The following is a 21659-nucleotide window of genomic DNA, read 5'->3' on the forward strand; positions in this document are numbered from 1 at the left end:
TAACTCATGGTCTATTGACTACCACAAACTCAAGGCTTCCATCATCAGCCAACTTAAACTCCTTTAGCTTTGCAAAAAGGCTCCACACTTGGACCCAAATACTTGCCTCATACCCCCACTAGGGCATCTGCACCACGTAACAAGTACATATATTAGTAATTGATCTCAATATGCATGACTCATTCCCTTAGGATAAAACTCATTCAGCCTACATGGCCTTACTCAAACACCATTTCAAGGTGTAGCCTCTTTTTACATTTTGGTCTCAACATGGTTTTCCCATCCAAAGGGCATCACATGCATGCACAAGCTAACACTTTTGCTAGGTGAGGCTAGACTCTCATGCCTTTTCACTTGGCAGCCAAAAGCCTACTTGAGGCCTTTCACCTAGGCCACTTCTTTAAATGTGCCACCTCAATAGGTCATTCTTGAGCTCACATTTTCATGATATTGTGATCTCACCTTAATAGCTCCCTTTGAACTTAGCATCGCCTCAATTTATCGCTAGCATGCCCACACTTGGGGTCACTTTAGCCCCATCACTAAGTCAAAATGGCTCTGATACCAAAATGTCATGATTAATGCATTCCATATACCAAAACCACATGTCTTTTCAACACCAAGACTACTTTTAGTTGAGGTTAGCCATTCATGAGTCCATTTCTCCATGGACAAATCATTATTAATCTTTCAAGCTATATACTATTAAGCTCTTCTTAATTTAGACCCTATAGGATCACATGCAACATTTTCAAACTCAATAGGGAAAAACCTAACTCCCATCATAATTCTCAACCCATAAATCCCAAGGTGGCCTCGAGCACTCATCTTTGTCCATAAGCATCAAGGTCTTAAGCACTGACCTACTTTGCTCGTAAGGGCATATTGTCTTAGTTCACATAATATTATCTTATTTTGACATGGTGAGCACCTAAGACCAAGCTTGCTTAGATCATCTACAAGTTCTTGTGCCTAGATCTTAAAAGCATAATGTAGAAGCTGGTCAATAGCCAATCTGGAGCCACACTAGGCTAATCTCATACCATGAAACTCATATATCAGGGCCTTAGCCCTTAGCCTTATTCTAGGCTATCCGTATGCATGATGGACACCCGTCATCATGCTTGTCCCACCTCAAGGAACTTGGGTGTGCCACTCACCCATAGCACACCTCTATCGATTGGCCATAAGGGTCTAGCAGTGTATCTACCTACTAGCCCTCTCATCCCTTAGGCTTGGTGGTGTCTCTTCTACATAAACATGATCTCATGATCCTTTTTGCTCAAAAAAAGGAAATTGAAGGGCATAGAGAATGCTACTACCTAACCCTATGGTTCAATACAAAAGTGCAATATAAGGCATGCTAGCCCCAATCATCCTCAAATTTACCATGACCTAAAGAGACACCATGCCACACTTGTGACTCAATAATGCCTACCTTTCTTGACACCACATGTGCCTAAGAGTAGCTCACTTCAAACTAGCTAGACCCTATTTACCCACTAACCAAGGAGAGGTGGTGATCTGACACCAATCGACCTTTTACATAGAGTGTCAAAGATTTTCCAGCCATCTTACTAAGAACTATAAGACTGTATAAAAAAAGGACACTTTCTTTCTAGCCAACTTAAGGCTTTTTTTCAACTAACTCGGGGTCCAGTGACCTTTCTCTTGGTCACCATGATTCTTAGATTCTGCACATTACACCATCAACCCACTTAAAAGTACAAGCATATGGCTTTGACTAATAGCACCTTATTAGCTACCAGGCTTTAAGGTACCCACACACTAGCTTGTACTCATCCTCTTATCTTGGGACTAGGGCACACACAGCCCACAGACTCTATTAGCATCATGTTTTTATGCTTACACTGCATGTACAAAGCACTAGGATTGTTATCTCAACCATAAGGCCTTGACTGCACCTTAGCTCATGGTCAGTAATGGTAGGATTGAGGCACACTAGGGCTTGACCATGACATGAAGGCACTAATGATCAAGGTATGGGTACACAGTTAGACCTAAGTGCGAGCTCATCTAAACATAGTCCTAAGAGGATCAAATTTGAGACCTTTAGAAGGCCCAATAGTGTAGCACAATCTTTGACAAGCTAGAATTATTTTGAGCACTTAAGTTTCATAAGCTAACTTAGGCATATAGAGTCAATTCCCTTTCTGAGGTCGCATAGAGTTTAGTTTAAAATTATAGCTTGTGACACATGCACCAAATTTCATTTGGTGCTAATGGTGCTCGAGTATAGACAAGTTCCTCATGAAGGATAAAAGAGTGGTGAAAGGGTCATAGTACACATGCCATACCAAGTGCCAGCATCTGGCAATGGTGTCTAAGGTAACAACTCATACTAAAGGCCAGCATGTGTTCATGTTTGGTAGAATTAAGTCAAGTCTAGGTGCAAACACTTGGGTGCACTTATATGAATTTACAAGCCATAAAAATGGTAATGGCATGGTAAAAATATGAAGATGTGCTTGAGCCCACCTATTACCTAGTCATACGTGTGGTCTAGCATGTGCTGATGGTGTTTAAGGGAACTTTTTGCAGAAAGGAGTAGCATGTGCAATGGTTGTCAAAACATGTGCCAAGACCAATGGCCAACATATCCTAATGGTGGTTGAGGCATGTGTATGTGTCACGATCTGTATGTTGGTCTTGGCCTTAAGGTTCTCTCCAAGTTGAAAAGCAATTTTAGTTCTAGTAGGAGAGGGTCCAACAACTAGGGGGACCAAGCCTTAAAGCCTATTGGAAGACCAAGTCACAAGGAACTAGCCTTAAATAGTGGTATGGGTAGTGATCAAGACTCTAGAGGCTCAAGCATGGTGTTGAAGTTTAGCAAAATTGAGCCAGGTCTAGGTGTGTGCACTGGTAAGCGATGTGTTGGCACATAGTTAAACCTAAGTGTAGGCACTAATAATTGAGGTATGGGCACATGATCGACCCAAGTATGAGCATATTGAGCACAATCTTCGAAGAATCAAATTTATGGGCTTCTAAAAGGCCCAATACTGTAGCACAATATTTAACTAGCTAGAATTATGTTGAGCACTTGAGTTTTATAAGTTGACTTAGGTAGATGGAGTCAATTCCTTGTCCAAGGCTACATAAAGTTTGGCTTAAGACTAGAGCCTATGACATATACACCAAGAGTTAGTTGGTGCTAATGGTGATCAGGGTGTAGACAAGTGCTTTGAGTTGAAGGGTCATGGTACACATCTAACACCAAGTGCTAGCATCTACCAAAGAGGTGTCCAAGGTAATAACCTGCACCAAGGGCCTACTTATGCCAAAGGTGGTTGATGCAAGTGCCCACACCAAGTGCTAGCATCTAGTAATGGTGTTCGAGGTAACATCCTACACCAAGGGGCTAGTATCTGTTAATGGTGTTCGAGGCAACAACGAGCTAGCATTTATTGATGGTGTTGGATGCGATTGCCTGTACTAACCAAAGGTCAGATGCTATCGATGGTGTTAAAGGCAAAAACCTACACCAAGGGCTAGTATGTGCCAATGGAGTTAAAGGTAAGTGCTCGCCCTAGGGGCGAGCTTGTCCCTGTAACAAATACCAAGGGTATTCAGTTATCATTTACTTGGACACTTGAGGGAAGGATTTTATCACATGACCAAATCTATTGCAATGGGGAACACCATTCATCCCCAACCTTAGAGGTATGTACTATAAAAAAATAAAGTGAGAAGCCTTTAGTAGGTGTGTAAAAGGGGAGGGAGGGATGAATCAAAGTGACAAAGGGTTGACTCTTAGTGGATCATGGTAGTAAGGCCATTTTGCCACTTACAATACCTTATAACATATTTAAGTCATTTGTAAAGGATTCTACCTATTGCTTAATGGGAATTTAGCTCCAAAGAGGCCTACATGGCTTGTTTGTGGTGAGGCTGCACCTACGATAAATGCCCTTGGGGGCCATGGGCCCCTACTACAAGTCTGTAATAGGACAATGGCTGTGTGCATAACTTCTTGCCTAGATTCAGACTTAGAAGAATTCAGTCATAATCTATTACACGATTGCTACATGCCTTTAGCTTTTCAACCAACTGCAATGACCAATTATGCAAATCAATGATTCCTCTCATACTAGGTTGAGTTACTATTACGATGTTACCATCAATAGGGTAAAACTAACCTATTTCATGATGGTCTAAACCTAACTTACATTCTTTATGGGTGGGTGAACAATCCAACACTAGGTGAATTTTGCTTCATAATGATAGGAAGGCCAATATCGAAGGATTAAAAAGTAATCTCACTATGAACTCTTGGCTACCACTAGCTAGTTATCCCTATGGTAACTTTTCTAACACTTTTAGCTTTAAATTTTAAAATACTAAAGGATAAATAGGCCACATTTTTACAGTTCATATTCATATTGGAAATTAGAATCAAACAGGCATTTACACTTTTGATCCACATGAGATTTCTATTCTCATTGAGCTCATCTTAGGACACCTGCATTATCTTTCAATAGATGTACTATCCAAGCCAAACTTTCCACCTGACAATGTCTTCTACTCGAATTGATCAATCGAGGCTAGCCTTGGGTCCAAAAAAAAAGGTCATGCGTTGCATCTGATTCATGGAATAAGTAAAATCATGTTAAAAGTAGTGGTATTTTAATTTCATCCAAGGGCTCCCACTTATCCTACACCTCTCAAGACATTTCACAAAGTTAGACTAGAATCAAGCTCAATAGGGTCTTCTTTCTCCATGAATTTTACTAAGCCTATTCCTTTAGTTATGATTTTACTACATAGTAGATAGGGGTAGTGGGAACCTCATTAATCCATTCATGCATGTCACTAATTAGATGGAGAGGCATTATGTTACTTTAAGAGAGTCATAGTTACTCTCATTGTTTACCCACACTTTGTTGAATTTCTTCACTTTGACATTTAAAGCACTAGACAGAAATCATATTACGTAAGCATCCGCAGGGAACATGACAATGCTTTATTTTAATTAAATAGTTAGATTCCCATTATTCATACCAGTTTTGAGTTGACTATTCATCATTCAAGGGATGCCCTTGAGGGAGCTGTTCCTAGTTTATCCACTAACCGGCACAAGGCAACCCTTTCTAGCTATGGGAGCAGCTTGAACAATGTAGCCATAGCCAACAGGTTTGAGACTATGACCCTTGCGCGTAGCCCTCAAAGCCAATCTTTTTCCCAAGGTTATGAATCCATTTTACCAACTTTCCTTACTAATATTATTTCATCAACCAAAGGCTATTTACCTTGGAGACCTGATAAAGTTATGTGCAAGTCTAAGAGCAGATGACATTAAGTCTTCTAGATTTTCAAAGGCCATTAAAGACATATCGAACACATCAAACACCACGTGACATGTGATACTTTTTTAGCTACTAGACCCTACCTCTGGTTAAGTCACTTTTAGGGTGGGCAGGCCATTAAATAGAAAAGATAACTCTTTCTAAGGCCCCCACCGATGTCTTTAAACTCCCTAATGCTGTAATCAACCACTGAGTCATGGTTCAAGAATTTTAACTCAATTTCCTTTCATAGCTCGTATTGGATGCATTGTCGGATGGGCTTCCTTTGTCTTTTTAGATCGACTAACACATATGCAAGTGCTGTTCACATGGAATCTTTCCCTTCTATAGCCTTTAATGTTCTCATTTGAGTTTTTCTTACTACCACCAAGATCTGCATTAATAGTCACTCTACTTGGGCTCATACCTCAGGCTTTGCACTGCTTGCCATGCCTTCTTACTCATCAAGGCCTAGCCCTTGCCATAACAGTCGAGTATAGGTTGGATGCTTAAGTGCCATCTATTTTTAGGGCTAGTGGTAGGTGAGTTGTTACACAGTTCTTTAGTGGATTTTGACTTCCATGACCACCGTCTTGCTATCAATTAACACCCTTTACGGGTTTTAGGTTAGTGCATAGTTGGGCATCATAAGTTAACTTTCTATTCATCTTGCATAATCGATTTTGCTTACCAAAAATGGCTTACTTAGAGCTCTTGATTTCGTGGAATAGCTCAATGAAGCAAACATGACATCTTACCTATTTAAAGTTTGAGAAAAGGTCGAGGGTGTTAAGTGCCAGATGTTATCGATGGCATTCAAGGTAATAACCTGCACTAGGGGCCAGTGTGTGCCAATAGAGTTGAAATCAAGTGATGGCTTCAAGGGTAAGCCAGTCCTTATAACAAATACCAAGCACATTCAGTTGTCATTTACTTTGATGCTTAAGAGAGGGATGCTATTAACCAAATGTATTGGTTGTGATAGAGAACACCATTCATCCCCAACCCCAGAAGGGTGTGGTGTAAAAAGTGAAGTCAGATGACTTCGGTAGGTATGGAGGGAAGGATGAATTGAAGCAACAAAGGCCTAAGTCTTAGTGGATTATCGTAACAAGGCTACTCTGGCACTTCCAATACCCTATTGCATATTTAAGTCAATTGCAAAGGATTCAACCCATCATTCAGTGAAAATTAAGCTCCAAGCAGGCCCGTGCGACTTGTCCATTATGGGGGCTGCACCTATAATGTGTGCCTTTATGGTCCATAGGCCTTTGTTGTGGGTCAACAATTGGGCGATAGGCACGTGTCTTGTTTCTAGCTTGATTTTGATTTAAAGGCATTTAGTCATAATCCAGTGCATGGTAGTTTCATGTCACTAGCTTTTCAACCAATTGTGCAAATCAATTGTACCTCTCGTACTAAATTGAATTACTATTGCTACGCTACCATCAGTAGGGTAAAACTAACCTATCTCATGATGGTCTAAACCCAGCTCACGTTCCTTATTAGTGGGTGAACAATCCAACATTTGGTGAATTTTGCTTCATAATGATAGGAAGAGTTGATATTAAAGGATCAAAAAGTAACGTTGCTATAAATGTTTGCTTGCCACAAGCCAGTTATCCCTATGGTAACTTTTCTGACACCTTTAGGTTCAAATTTTGAAGGTCTAAAAGATCTATGGGCCATGCTTTCATGGTTCATACTTGTACTAGAAATCAGAATCAAATAAGCTTTTACCCTTTTGTTCCACATGAGATTTTTATTCTCTTTGAGCTCATCTTAAGACACCTGCGTTATCTTTTAACAGATGTGTCGACCAAACCCCCTACCTAATAATGTCTTTCACCTGGATCAACTGACTAAGGCTAGCATTACGCCTAAAGAAAGGGTCACACCTCGTCTTTGATTCATGGAATAAGTAAAATAACATCAAAAGTAATTGTATTACAATTTCACCAGTGGGCTCCCACTTATCCTACATCTCTCAAGTCATTTCACAAAGTCAAAATAGAGTTAAGCTTAACAAGGTCTTTTTTCCCCACTGATTCTACCAAGCCAATTCCCTTGGTTGTGGTTTCACTAGATGGCAGACAAGACAAGTAAGAATCTTGTTAGTCCATTCAAGCACACACTAATTAGATGATGAGGCATTTAGCTACCTTAAGAGAGTCATAGTTACTCCCACTATTTACTTGTTCTTGGTCGAATTTCTTCACTTTAACATTTAGAGCATTGAGCAAAAATCACATCGTGTGAGCATTCGCATGGACCATTGCAATGCTTTGTTTTAATTAAATAGTTAGTTCCCTTTGTCTATACTAGTTTTGAGTTGATTATTTGTCACCTGAAGAAGGCCCTGATGGAGTTATTTTTAGTCTGTCCCTTAACCAGCACGCGATAACCTGTTTTTACCATGGGAGTAGCTTGAGAAATGCACTGGCAGTCGATAGGTCTAGGACTAAAAACTTTATGCCCAACCTTCAGAGCCAATCTTTTTTTTTAGGTTATAGATCCATTTTGTTGACTTCCCTTGCCTACATTATTCCATCAACTAAAGGTTATTCAACTTGGAGACTTGATGTAGTTATGAGTATGATTGGGGGCATCGAGGGTACATCAGACATCATACAACATGCGATGCTCTTTCGATCATTGGACCTTACCTCAAAGTGAGCCATTTCTAGGGTGGACAAGCCATTAAACAAAAAAAGTAACTCTTCCCAAGGTCTTCATCAACATCTCCAGACATTTTAACGTTATCGTTAGCCATCGTGTCTTGGTTCAGGAATATTATCCTGATTCCCTTTCAAAGCTCTTGCTAGATATACTGTCAGATGGGCCCCCTATCTCGTAGGATTAACTAATCAATGTGCAAGGGCTGTTCATATGAAACCTTTCCCTTCTTCAACCTTTAAAGTTCTCATTTAAATATTTGCTACAACCACTAAGATCTGTACCAACAATTGCTCTACCTAGGTTTGCACCCTAAGTTTTATGGTGATTGTCACACCTTTCTACTCATTAGGGCCTAGTCCTTACCCTGACGATTGGGTATAGGTCATGCACTTAAGCACCATCAATTTTTTAGCTAGTTGATTCGATAGGTGAGTTGTTACACACGTCTTAGCAAATTTCAACTTCCATGACCACCATCCTACTATCTTAATCGACCAACACCCTTTTAGGTTATAAGTTAGTGTGTAGTTGGGCACCATAACCTGAATTTTGGTTAACCCTACATTGCCAATTATACTTACCAAAAATGGCCCATTTAGAGCTCTTGATTCTATGAAGTGACTCAATGAAGTAGTCACACCATCCTACCTATTTAAAGTTTGAGAATAGGTGGAGAGTGTTACACCTTCAATGCCTTTAATTTTTAGCTTTACCTGATAGAACTCGCTAAAGGCTCTAGTTATCTTGAGGAAACTTTTGGAGGAACCAGCTACTAGATGATTCTATTAGTCTTTCACCTCTATACCTAAGTTAGACCAATGATTTGCATGTTAGTATTGTTGTAGGCATCCACCAAAGTTTCCTTTAGCTTCACCCTCTTAGGTATAATTCACCATTTTTTGGGTCCTAACAAGTATGCTCACCCTCAAACCTTTATTAAAAGATCAAGGTCAGTCGGGGGTGCACCCGTGAGGGATGCTGCTAATCAATTTCTTTATGCCTTATGGGTTTTCTAGCCTATTGACTTGCACACATGTTAGACTCCTTAATCTAAGTCTCAAGATAAGCCAGATGAGGAGCACACGAGTAGTGTTGGTGGCTCACAGGTGTCAAGGCACCCTGAGGTAGCACATGCTACTTTTCATGATCATGGCAATGATGTCTCTACAGGTGTAAAGAAAGCCCGAGCTTGGGCCATTGCCATAACTTGAGTAGATCCATGTCCTAAGCCAATCAATGAATCGACTCTCGTAATTCCACATTCTATTGAGGCACATTGCCTACCCCCATCCACTTCTCTTGTAACAATTTCAAGTACTTTTTAACTCTCTTTTCAAAGTTCTTTTCATCTTTCCCTTGTGACACTTGTTTGCTATCAGTCTCTTGCCCATATTTAGCCCTGGATGGAATTTACCACTCAATTAGGGCTATATTCCTAAAAAACCTAACTCATAGATAGTACCTTATGATGTGACAAGGTCTAAGCATAAAGACACTCTCACCCTCTTCAATGCCCTTTTTCTGAAGGATTTGGGCTTGATTCATTACTGAAGACACTTCTTTAGATTACAATTCAGACTCTGGGGCTACCTATTTTTCAAATTGGGCCCTTTCTGGTTCGCTCACAATTACAAGGAGAATCTTGGTAAGTTTTTTTTCCTTCAATTATTGATATGCTTAAACTTAGTGGGTAATCTCACCTGACTTAAGGTTGTGATGCAAGCATCGACTAGTGATGCAAGGGGTTTGATGGGGTCGAATGGACAATGAGCATGCATCACCAGAGAAGAGGTATGCCAAGAGCTTTACCACTAATAGTCATAACACTATCGTTGCTAGAGACTTACTTTTAGGCCAACCACGATCGATGACATCATATGAAGCCATATTTGCCCCTTTACTTGAAGCTCGATAGGCTAGGGGTTAGAGGGGGCAATAATGCATGACACCTAGGTAGGTGTGCCCTTAGCCAAATGGCTTAGGGCACAACTTGCATTCAAACACTTGATGGTTCATGAGATTCTACAATTCACACCAAGTATCTCATCTTGCTACATTTTTCATTGATATGAGAGCTGAAATATTTGTTGTTGAGAGTTATTTTGGTTTTTCACAACAAAAGGAGTCACAGTGCCATCTACACAAGCATTATGAATGGGATGGTCACAATATGCATGTTTTTTTTCATTCTGATTTCTTGGCACAATTCATGCTAAGGGTTTTGTTATTTGACCACAAACGACGATACCAATTGTTTAGCCTACCCGAGAGGTGGAATGAAGTGACCATCATGCACACCCGAGGCCAAAAGGGCCTCAAAGTATGGAGGCAACCTCATCCTTTCGGTTGTTCATTATCGTGTTCTTGGGTCATTCATTAAGCATGTCTCAATAATGATTCTTTTATAGGTTCACCTATGGAAACCTTGTTATGACTTCTCTTTCCTCTAAATGATAAGGTTTAATGGACTTCTTGCCACATTATAGGAAGCAAATCACATCATCATGATTCAAACACTTCATCAAACCATTAAATTGGTAGGAACGATAGGTGGTGTGTACAAAGGGTAGGGACATAGTCAACGCGAGTTGATGACTCGTGCTTACTAGGAATTCCTTATTGAAGACCAATAATTACAATGATCTTTTCCATTATAATGAAATTTCAAAGATTACTTGGCCTTGTCAGCTAAGGCCATGACTCGTTGAATAAATTAGTGTAGCACATGTTGACCCAAAACATCTAAAGGCTTCACAAACCTATTATTGCCTCAAACTTCTTTCACCTAAGTAGCTATAGTCCCTTTAAGAAGCTAGCCACAAAGGATCATCTCTATACAACTAATTAGCAGGCTGAGGTCTTATTCGTTAATAAAATTTACCAAACAAATCGCTACATTAACTAAGAATTGCTATGTAACACCTCCCATAGAATCAAGAAAGAGCTCTCAATCTATCAATCCTTACTATGTCTAGACCAGGTAGGTTTCCCCATGTTGAATCAAATTAAGTAGTAGGCTCCACTCCTAGTGGTGCCCTTTCATCAATTTCTTTAAGTTTAAGCCTTATGACCATACTCCTCCTAAAACCAAAAGACTTTGATTTCTCATAAAGTGCTGGTGAGGTCCTAAAAGTAACATCCGTCGATCCTTGGTTGGCATCGTTTATGGTTGAGACTAGGACAATATCTAATTGTCTTTGAATGCCTAACTTTTCATTCTCGATTGAAGAAAACATCCTTGGCAAATGCTTTCATAATTGTTTGTCTTTCATAAATCCAAGAATTTCACCTTTGACTATGAAATACAAATGCCCTCGACTATCCTTGTTATTCATTACTCTGATCCTGAAGACTAATATAATAGGATCAAAATCCTATAATGTTATCCCATGCTAATGTATATAAGCATAGGCCTACTTTGAGTACTTTAATTTCTTTAAAGTAACAGCATCAGAGGAATGGCCTAACCAGTTAAGGCTAGAAGCACATTGTTGATAGTAAGGACGAGCAAACAGGTGCTTATCGTGAGGCATATCGAATGACATAACCCTAGTTCCAACAATGAGCTTTTTAACTACAACAACTTAAATATACACTATTAGAGCTAGAATTACTGTGGCTATTGGCACCAAACTTACTTTTCAATGGATCCTCATTAAGGGATTTAGATTATTCTCATTCCAATTACCAAACTTATAGAGCTTGATATTGTTATTTATTATCAATACCTCCTTATGTTAGGATTGGGTAATTTGCATATTTGCTACCTTCCTTGGATGTGGTAGTTATTTCTCAAGCTCTCTTTCTAGAATTGAATCCTAATTCTTTGTCACATATCCCCACCATAGTAGGCCATTATCCTACCATCGAAAGTTGATAAGGCAGAAATTTGAATGATGCATCATCAAGACAAAAGTTATGCAATCTGTTAAGTTATCATGAATCATTAAAGCAATGGGCAAAGCCTGCATGAACCTTTTATCTAATAAATGCATCTCTTACAGAAGTTAGGGTTTGTTGCACGTATTAGCTCTATAATTACTATGGTTATTCGAGTAGTATATGCCATTATAGATACTAAATTTTGTTTGGAACAATCCAATATTATTGATTTGGGCCTTTCTTTACACCTGGTCTAAGATCTTTGTTCTTTGAGTCCAGTACACGATTGATTTTATGAAATATTAAGACAAAAACCAAAACTCACATTTTAATGTGGACTATTTAAAGCCTAATGGATAGCTCTTTTTAAAGGCCTGTTAGAGACCTAAACAAAACCCATTTCCTGGACTAAAATATAGCTCAAGTCAAAAAAGAAAAAAAAAAGACTTCATTTTCTTCCATCTCAGTAAAGCCATAACAAGGACTAAGAAGACTAGATAAAAAGAAGGGAAGAAGAGGGTGATTTTTGAGTGGTTTGGGGGTAAGTTCTTTTTCAAAAAAAAAAAAAGGCTGGAAATAATGATAAAAGGAGAACCATACAAGTGAATGAAGAAATTGAACTAAAAAGAAAAAAAGGCCATAACTTTTGAGAAAGTAGAGAAAATGTAGTTCCTTTTGATCCATTTTTTTAGCATTTCACATGTATGCAATCACTATTATGTTTCCCTTATAAAGTTTATTAAAAAAAGGTCACTTATTTAAACTTATTAGCTTTCATTGTTATAGAGGTGTTGCGTGAAAGCAAAAAAAAAAAAAAAAAAGTTCCCAACTTTGTTATCCTTTTGGGATTTTTTTTTTGTTACAATAAAAGCTTTGAGCTATACATGACTGTTTTTGTTAGCTACAATGAAAAAGAAAGGTCTTTTATTTAGAAATTAGGAAGCTTTCTAAGTTAAAGAAAGAAGCAAAGTTTTGAAAGGTTTGAAGTTAATAAAAATTGCCTTTCATGTAAAAGTTTTCTGTCCTACCTCCCTTTTACGGTCCATAAAGCTTAAGGCATTCCTTTGGCCCATCTTTTCCAAAGTATGCAACAAAAAGAAGTTCTTTGTTCTCTTTTGAAATCGAAAGCATTTTGAAGGCATAAAAAAAGAAAGGTTTATAAGAGTTTTAAAAGCTAAAAAAAAAATTTAATTATGTTTTGTTCCTTTTTTTTTTTTTGCCATGGAAGCCAAAAGCACTCTTATGTCCATGTTTTTTGGCTTTAATGTTAAAAATGGGTGTTTTCCTTAAGCAAAATAATTTATTTTGAGATAGGTGGTTGAAGCAGCTTTGAAGCTCTAAAAATGATTTAAAAACCAAGTTTAGTTATAAAGTCAAAAGCTATTATGAAATATGGGGAAAGAATTGTCTAAAGAAGTTGAGAAAGGAGCCAAGTTTTTAGTTCATGTTATGCATTATTTTTTTGATATATATGTGTTGGTCTCGAATGAACAAAGGGTGGTGTGTGGAGATTCAAAACTTTAAATATGATTTTGGGTTAAGGTTTAGTTGTGTTCTTGCTATATATGTTTTGTTCTCATGCATTACAAATTCCTAGGGCTTCTTCTATGTTGTTTTTGTATATATATCTTGCTGATAGGGAGAAAGGTTTAAGCTTTCGCATGTTTATGGTCTCTTTGGCAAAGTGATTGCTCTTAGAGAAAGTTTGTGGAAGAAAGTTAGTTTTCCTTGGTTATTGGTTTTCATGTTCATAGATTTTTTATGGACTAGTTATGTTTTTTTCTCCTCCCTTCTCAAAGCTGGTTTTTACGATTGATGTTCTTATGTGTTAAATGGTCTTCTGCCATATATAATACGATGGCAAGAGTTTAAAGTTTCAACAATTGCATGTTTTGAGTCTCTTCTACATGCCTTTTGTTTACAAAGAAGTTAAACCTTTAATTACCTTTCCTATCAATTGCTACACTAGTAAAAAAAAAAAAAAAAGGTGGCCCTTTTTTAATGAAAACACAACCATGACATGAGACTGTGTTTAATGAAAAAGGAGGCCTTTTTTTTAATGAAAAGAAAGGTGGCCTTTTTTTTCTACCATTTGGGCAATAAAAGGCCATGGCATGGGGATCATGTTGGCTTTTGTTGTATATTTCTTATTTGCATTCCCATGGTTTGGTTTAAAATGGGATGCTAACACCATTTAGGCAGCAAAAAGCCATGGTGTGGGGACCATGTTGGCTTTCTTTGTATATTTCTTCTTTACATTCTTGTGGTTTGGTTTAAAATGGGATGCCAACACCATTAAGGTGGCAAACGGCCATGGCATGGGGATCATGTTGGCTTTCTTTGTATATTTCCTCTTTGTATTCCTGTGGTTGTTTGTAAATTTTAAACTAGGTAATTGTTCCTACAAGTCCTCATCACCCACTTGTTTTTGCTTTAGGTTTAATAAAGGTTGTTAATAGATAATAGGTTAGATATAGGTTATTATACTTGTCTTTTAATCCCATAAACATATTTATCACATTACTTATGTTTTATTAAAGTTTAAATCTCATGCATTATAATTTTTTTTATGGTTAAATTTTTATGCTTAATTTAATTTCATCTAGTTTAATCTTTTATGCCATAAATTATTATTATTACTATTAATGCAATTTACTTTGTTTACACTTTAGTTTCATGTCAAAAAAAGAAAAAAATAATAATAATAACAATAATGTTAATAATAATAAAAGAAATTTCTAAGGATAAGATTTTTAAAAAGTCCGAGTAATGATCCCTTAAAATCTTTAGGTGGGGATATTTTTCTAAAAAAAATACTACTAAAGTAATAGAGTATTTAAGAAATATTCAATACAAAAGAGTTTCCTTTCTATATTTTCCTAAAATTATATTAATGATGATGACATAATATATATTTACTCTTTTAGGAATAAAATTAATATAATGATACATGAATACTATGATTAACTATTTGTATCTTTAAAAAAATTAAATTAAAAAAATTAATTTATTAAAAAAATAATATGATTAATGATAATAGAAATTTAAAAAATAGGAATAGAATAAATTCAATAAGAAATGAAAAAGTAAATGAAATTTCCAAGAATGAGATTTTAAAAAAGTCCAAGTAGAGATTCCTATGAAATCCCTAGGTAAGAAAGTTCTTTTTAAAATACCACCAAAGTATTGTGCTATTTAGAAAAACATTTAATAAAAGGATTTTATTTGCTTTGTTCCCTTAAAAATTTTATTAATGGTTGTTGAATAATTAGGTGATTAAGATAAAATTAAAATGAGTAATGAAAATATAACATGAGGAAGATAGGTAATATGTTTTCCTAAAATATGTATAATATGGTTTTTCTTTTTTTTATGCATGTTGCACCTTATCATAGGCATTGCATAATCTTGAAAGTAATGAAAATTTCTGATGATAGGATTCTGAAAAATCCAAGTAGTGATTCTTGAGAATTCCCTAAGTGAGAAAAGTCTTCTAAAAATTACTAAAGTATTGGAATATTTAGAGGTTTCTTTCCAATATAAAAAACCTCCACGTTACCATTGTTTTCTTGAATTTGAAAAGTCTTTTAGATAAAAATATGTTTTTTTTTAATAAATTTATAGATAACAATATTATTGCATGTTTATTTTATATTAAAGTAAATGAAAAATTTTCGAGGATAAGATTCAAAAGAAATTCGGGTAGTGATTCTTTTAGAATCTCTAGGTAAGAAAATTTATTTAAAATGCTATCAATGTATTGGAGCATTTAGATTAATTTTCAACAAAGATTTTTTGTTTTTGTATAAATGGCATAGAAATGATTTTTTTTCAAAAAATATCATTTCATTATAGATATTATACTTTACAGTTTTTTAATATAAATATTGAAAATAAATATGAAACACCAAGGATAGGATTTTTAAGAATTTCAAGTAGTGATTCTTAAAGGTTCCTTATGTGAGATGGTTCCTTTTAATATTGCCAGAGTACTAGAATATTTTTAGGAATTTTTCAATATGTAAGATTCTTATTTATTTTTCAAGCATAATAAAATATAAAAATAAACTTTTAATAAAAATCAAAAGACCCCTTAAGCCCTTTTAATCAAAATCAAAAGATAACACATGATTAATTTGTAACATTTTAAATAGGCATGGTTGGGCTGCTAATCCTTCCCCATGCACAATCAACTCTCGAACTCAAATTGTTTTTGTAGACCCAAAATTATCTTTTTGATAAAGTTTTAATTAATTTTAAAATTTTACTAAAAGGATAAGTTTTAATAGGTGGCCAATCACACCTAGCCAAAAAAGATTGGTGGCAACTCCTTTTTATTTTCAAATTCATCTACCTAGCAGCTTCAAACTAAAAAAGACAACCATCAAACAAATTATAATAGATTTAATGAGCCATTTGTTGTTTCACAGTCTAAATTAGTTCATACTTACACATGCATGGCTTAATCTTTGAAACAAGTATATGACTACTGGTAGGATCAACTGGGTAGCATTCTTTCGAGACATTGGCACCGCATAGGCCTCAACACACCGATTGAGCGACAGAAAGAGCCAACACAGAGCATAAGCGTCATGCATGTTGAGCACATAAAATGCATAGCATCGGATGAACAAGGGCCAAGAGCCCGCACCCACAAAATGTTCTACATCCAAGAGCATAATCGAACACTAGTGTAGCAATGCGGCAATAGAAGTTTAGGTGACACACTTGGAACACAAGGCACAATTGAGGTCAACCCGTAGCCTCTAAGGACACAAGATGGATGAGGGATGGCAAGACATCCAATTTCCATTGATTTAGGTATGCCATACAGGATCCTAATTGTGCCCTTAAGGTAAGATGACCACATGTGAGGGAGATTGAAGAGGATGATGAGTCAACAGTTTGATGCATCAACCATGGAACCTGTCGACATGCACAACCATAGCACCACTTATATGCCTATTACGTACAAGTGGTAGGATCTATGCACACCAGTCCATAACCCACCTAATCAATTTCTCGATGAGTGGAGGAAATGACATACGAGGCCATGCCATAATCACTTGGCATGGGAAAAACACAAGCAACGACCATGAGATTGCCCTTGCCATCCAATAGGTAATAATGGTACGACACCATCAATGCTTGGTCTAATTGAAATTGCATATGCAAACTATGCTATTACCACTCTAATGGGACATTGCTCGATTCAAAGACTTGTTCCTTAAGTCTTGGGCAACATCGACTGCATACACAGGCTTAGCCAGGCCAAGGCATTTTTTTGGTCGATGAAAAGGGACCACAAGACTACCAAATACTAAAAAGACTTGGCCAGACCAAGCGTTGCAACTGCAGCTTCTACTTGTAGCACCCTAGTGAGCCATTGCTTGATTTAGAGACTTGGTCTAGGGTTTAAGGCAACATCAACCACAGCATGAGCTTGAGCTAGGCACAACTGAGCCTTTTTTTTGCATACATGCCAACTGGTTAAGGCCATGGGTGCTTGCGAATCACTGAAGCAACCAATCACCAAACATTATGGCCAGAAGGCATGCAAGGCCTAGATTTTGCTCTAAGGATATTTTTGTTGATGTATACAATGACAAGCCCATCACAAACACCTACTCCCCTTGTGGGGAGAGAGGAGGGCCTAGACAACTACCCCCTAAAAAGCCTAAGAGATTTTTCAAATATTTTAGTAGTAGACATTAATTATCTGAAATGGGGACATTTTTTTCAAATAGGCATATCTTATAACAAAGGTTAATAGGTGCCGATGGTGTTCGATACAAATGCCCACCGTAAGGACCAGCATGTGCCAATGGTGTTCAAGCAACTACCCACACCAAAGGCCATCTTTTATCGATGCTGATCAAGGAATGTGCCCGTACTTGGTCTAGATTATGCTAATGCTGATCGAGGCATGTGCCCACACCAAGGGCCAACATGTGCCAACATTGGTCAAGCTAAGTGTCCATACCAAAAGCTAGCTAGTGCCAATGGTGGTCGAGGTAGTTGCTCGTACCAAAGGCCAGTCGATGTTAATGATGGTTGAGGCATGTGCTTGTGTCATGGACTCTGACCTTAGACTTAAAATCTGTGTGACCTTAGGAATGGAATCACCTCCTTCTAGCCTAAGTCAGCCTAAAACATAAGCGTGTGGGCACTAGAACAAAAGAAAAGGTAGAATGCGCAAGTTTGAGAGAAACAGGAAAACAAGATAGCTTGCTAGAATATGCTTTGTATTCTCTAAAACAGAAGTGTAAGATGACATACAAATGAGGGTGGAGTAGCCCTCTATTTATAGTTGAGGCTCCCAGCTACACTTATGGCTAAATCCCTAGTATCAAAGTTAAAATCAAGGAATTAAAAATATTACAATCAATCAAGATTCTATTTCCTGATTCTAAGGGTTAACCAAATCTGCCAAAAGGCACCTACTGATCCTAAGGGCTTCTAGAAGATCCCCTTGCACATCTCCCCTCTTGGGCCCTTCTAGAGGTGGCACGGGCATCATGTAGGCTAGGCCTTGGCTATGCGAGCTGGCCTGCAGACTGTGTGGGCTGGCCTATAATCTGTGCAGGCATTCTGGCCTTCCCTTCAAGGCCTTGCGTGCAAACTCCCGCCAGTGCACCTGGTGTGTAGGCTTCAACCTTGGGTGTGCGCACTATTGCACCTGATGTATTGGTGTGCTTGCCCAGGGCATGACATTCTCCCCCACCTGATTGCATAATACCTTCGTTGCATCTTTTACATGGTACTACTTGATCCGATCCCCAAACTACCATAAGTCCTCTGCTAGTTCCCAGCTCGCCTCACTGTCTAAAAGTCTCTTCCAGCATACCAATTATCTTATCTTGGTTGGTAGTTTTTCTATCTCATGTCCCGATCAACTATGATGCTGTGGACCTCCTTCTCAAATAAAGCCCTTGCTCCCAATGGCACACACTTTGACTCTGCTCGTCCTGGATCTCCCTTATCCTCATAGAATGGCTTGAACATGCTTACATGGAACACCGGGTGTGCCCTCAGCTTGGGTAGCATATCCAGCTTGTAAACAACCTTGCCTACCCTCTTGACTACTTAAAAAAGTCTCTCATACCTCTAGACTAGGCCTTTGTGCAGCTCACTATGGCGCACAATGAGATGTAGCTTCACCACCACTAAGTCTCCAACCTGAAACTGCACGTCCCACTTATTCTGGTCTATCCACTTCTTTGACCTCTTTGTTGCCTTATGTAGATAGACTCTGACCAAGTCAGCTTGCTCCTACCAAGCTTTGGCAAACTTATATATTGCTGGATTAGGCCCTGTATAACCTACAGCAATCGAATCGGGTGTTAGTGGTTGTTGACTTGTCACAACTTCAAATAGGATTTGGTTCATTGCCTCGCTCCTTTGCAAGTTATAGGAAAACTATACAACATCTAGCAGCTTTGGCTAGTCCCTTTGTGTGAAACTCATATAGTGCCTGAGGTAGACCTCAAATAGTCCATTCACATGTTCAGTCTATCCATAAGTCTGCAGATGCATGCTGGTGGAAAAGTTTAAGTCTGACCCCAATAGCTTAAACAACTCAGTCTAGAACCTATATGTGAAACACCTGTCCCGATCACTAATAATGGTCATTGGCACTCCCCAGTACATAACCACATTTTTCAGGAACAATCGAGTTACCTCATCTGTTGGGCACTCCTTGGTTGCTGAAATGAAGATTCCATACTTGAAAAACCTATCCACCACTACCATGATGATTCTGAACCCTTCTGCCTTAGGTAAATTGACTATAAAGTCCAGAGAAACACTCTCCCATGATCGTTCTGGCACTAGCAATGGCTCTAAAGAGCCCACCTAGCTTCTTGAGCTCTACCTTGTCCTATTGGCACACATGACAAGTCTTCACATAGGCTTCCACATCGTCTCTCATGTACGGCTAGTAGTACCGATCCTTTAGCAACGTCAAGGTATGGCTTACCCCTGGATGTCTAGCCTACCTTGAATCATGGCACTCTTGTAAAACTTCTCTGCAAAGCTTCCCATGCTATGGCACAAACAGTTTACTACCCTTAGTGTACAACAAACTATCTTGCACCCAAAACCACTTAATCTTACCTTGCTAGGCATACTCTATAAGAGCCTTGGCTGTAGGATCATGCACAAGTCCCTCATTGATGCACGGCACTAGTGAACCCTCTGGTTGGCTAATGGCAGCAAGGTTAGCCTTCCTACTCAGGGCGTCTACCACCAGGTTCACCTGCCTTGGCTTGTACTCCATCTGGAAATCAAATTTTGTAAGAAAATCTTGCCACATCACTTGCTTAGAGGACAGTTTCTTTTGCATCTGAAAGTAGCTGGTCACCACATTGTCTATCCTAACCATGAACCTTGACCCTAACAAGTAATGCACCAAGTGCTCAAGCAGTGCACCACTGCAGTCATCTCTTTCTCCTGGATCATGTACTTGTGCTCAGTCTCTTTTAGCTTCCTGTTCTCGAACGCGACTAGATGTCCCTATTGCATCAACACAACCCCTGTGGCAAAGTTTAATGCATCCGTATGCACCTCATATGGCTTGGCATGGTTTTGCAAGGCCAAGACTGGCTCTTCAGTCATAGCCTACTTCAACCTATCAAAGGCTTCTTGGCACCTTACGCTCCACTCCTATGTTCTCCTTTCCTTAGCAAGTCAGTCAAGTGCGTGGCTATTGCTAAATGACCTTTGATGAAGTGCCTGTAGTAGTTGAGCAACCCAAGGAATGACCTTAACTCAGTGACCTTAGCCGGTGGTTCCCACTCTAGGATGGCATGCACCTTGCCTTCATCTATGCGTATCCTGCCACCTCTCATTATGTGGCTTAGGAATGGGATCTCCTGCTGGGCAAATAAGCACTTTTTCCTTTTGGCAAACAGCTTGTGCACCCTTAACACCTGGAACACTTACCTCAAGCGGTCTACATGCTCTCCCAAAGTCTGGCTATAGATCATAATGTCATCCAAATAAACCACAACAAATCGATCAAAAAATGATTGAAGTACCTTGTTCATAAAGGTACAAAATGTTATTGGGGCATTCGTGAGTCCGAATGGCATGACCAGGAACTCATATGAACCATACCGAGTGATACATACTAACTTAGGCTCATTTCCCTTAACGATCCTAACTTGGTAGTAGCCCAACCTCAAATCCAGCTTGGTGAACCACCTTGTACTCTCAAGTTGGTCGAACAAGTCTACAATGAGTGGGATAGGATACTTGTTCTTAACGATCAGCTTGTTCAAAGCTCAGTAGTCAATGCACAGCCGTAAAGACCCATCATGCTTGTGCTAGAATAGAACTGGTGCACCATATGGTGCCTTTGATGGCTTGATGAAGCCAGCATCAACTAACTCTTTGAGCTATTTCCTTAACTCCTCTAACTCTGGTAGGAACATTCAGTAAGGGGCTTTAACTGGTGGCTTGGCCTCAGACACCAGCATGATCTTATGGTCTACCTCTTTCTTAGTTGGTAGCTGGCTAGGTAGCTTTGCAGGCATCACATCGTTAAAGGACTTCAGCAACTTTAGCACCTTCAAGGGTGACTCGATCTCTTTCTCCCTTACCTCCTCATACTTTAGGGCTACCAAGAAGGTGTCTTCTTTTCTGCTTACTGTCTTGGCAAATTGGATGGCTGACACCACCCGTGACCCAACTTCAGACCTTCTCCTTAATGGCACTAGGCATTGGCATCGTGCATCTAGGATGCAAATACAATTGGCAAAAGGCACAAAGAGAGCATTAATCCGAATAAGG

General features: G+C 38.5%; 1 non-coding gene and 3 pseudogenes across 1 annotated transcript; all 4 read right to left on the bottom strand.

Moving 5' to 3' along the window:
- Positions 1 to 3748: 3748 nt before the first annotated feature.
- LOC149512542 (25S ribosomal RNA) lies at positions 3749 to 5253 on the bottom strand (annotated as a pseudogene).
- A 1119-nt stretch (positions 5254 to 6372) lies between these two features.
- On the bottom strand, positions 6373 to 9699 carry LOC149512543 (25S ribosomal RNA). The gene has a single exon (XR_016332244.1). It is a non-coding gene; the product is annotated as a 25S ribosomal RNA (ribosomal RNA).
- Positions 9700 to 9928: 229 nt separating this feature from the next.
- Positions 9929 to 10084, bottom strand: LOC149512544 (5.8S ribosomal RNA; annotated as a pseudogene).
- Positions 10085 to 10376: 292 nt separating this feature from the next.
- On the bottom strand, positions 10377 to 12171 carry LOC149512545 (18S ribosomal RNA; annotated as a pseudogene).
- Between the last annotated feature and the right edge of the window lie 9488 nt (positions 12172 to 21659).

Source organism: Durio zibethinus, chromosome 22 (assembly GCF_047325235.1).
Source record: "Durio zibethinus cultivar Kanyao isolate XHJ-2024 chromosome 22, ASM4732523v1, whole genome shotgun sequence".
Lineage (NCBI taxonomy): Eukaryota > Viridiplantae > Streptophyta > Magnoliopsida > Malvales > Malvaceae > Durio > Durio zibethinus.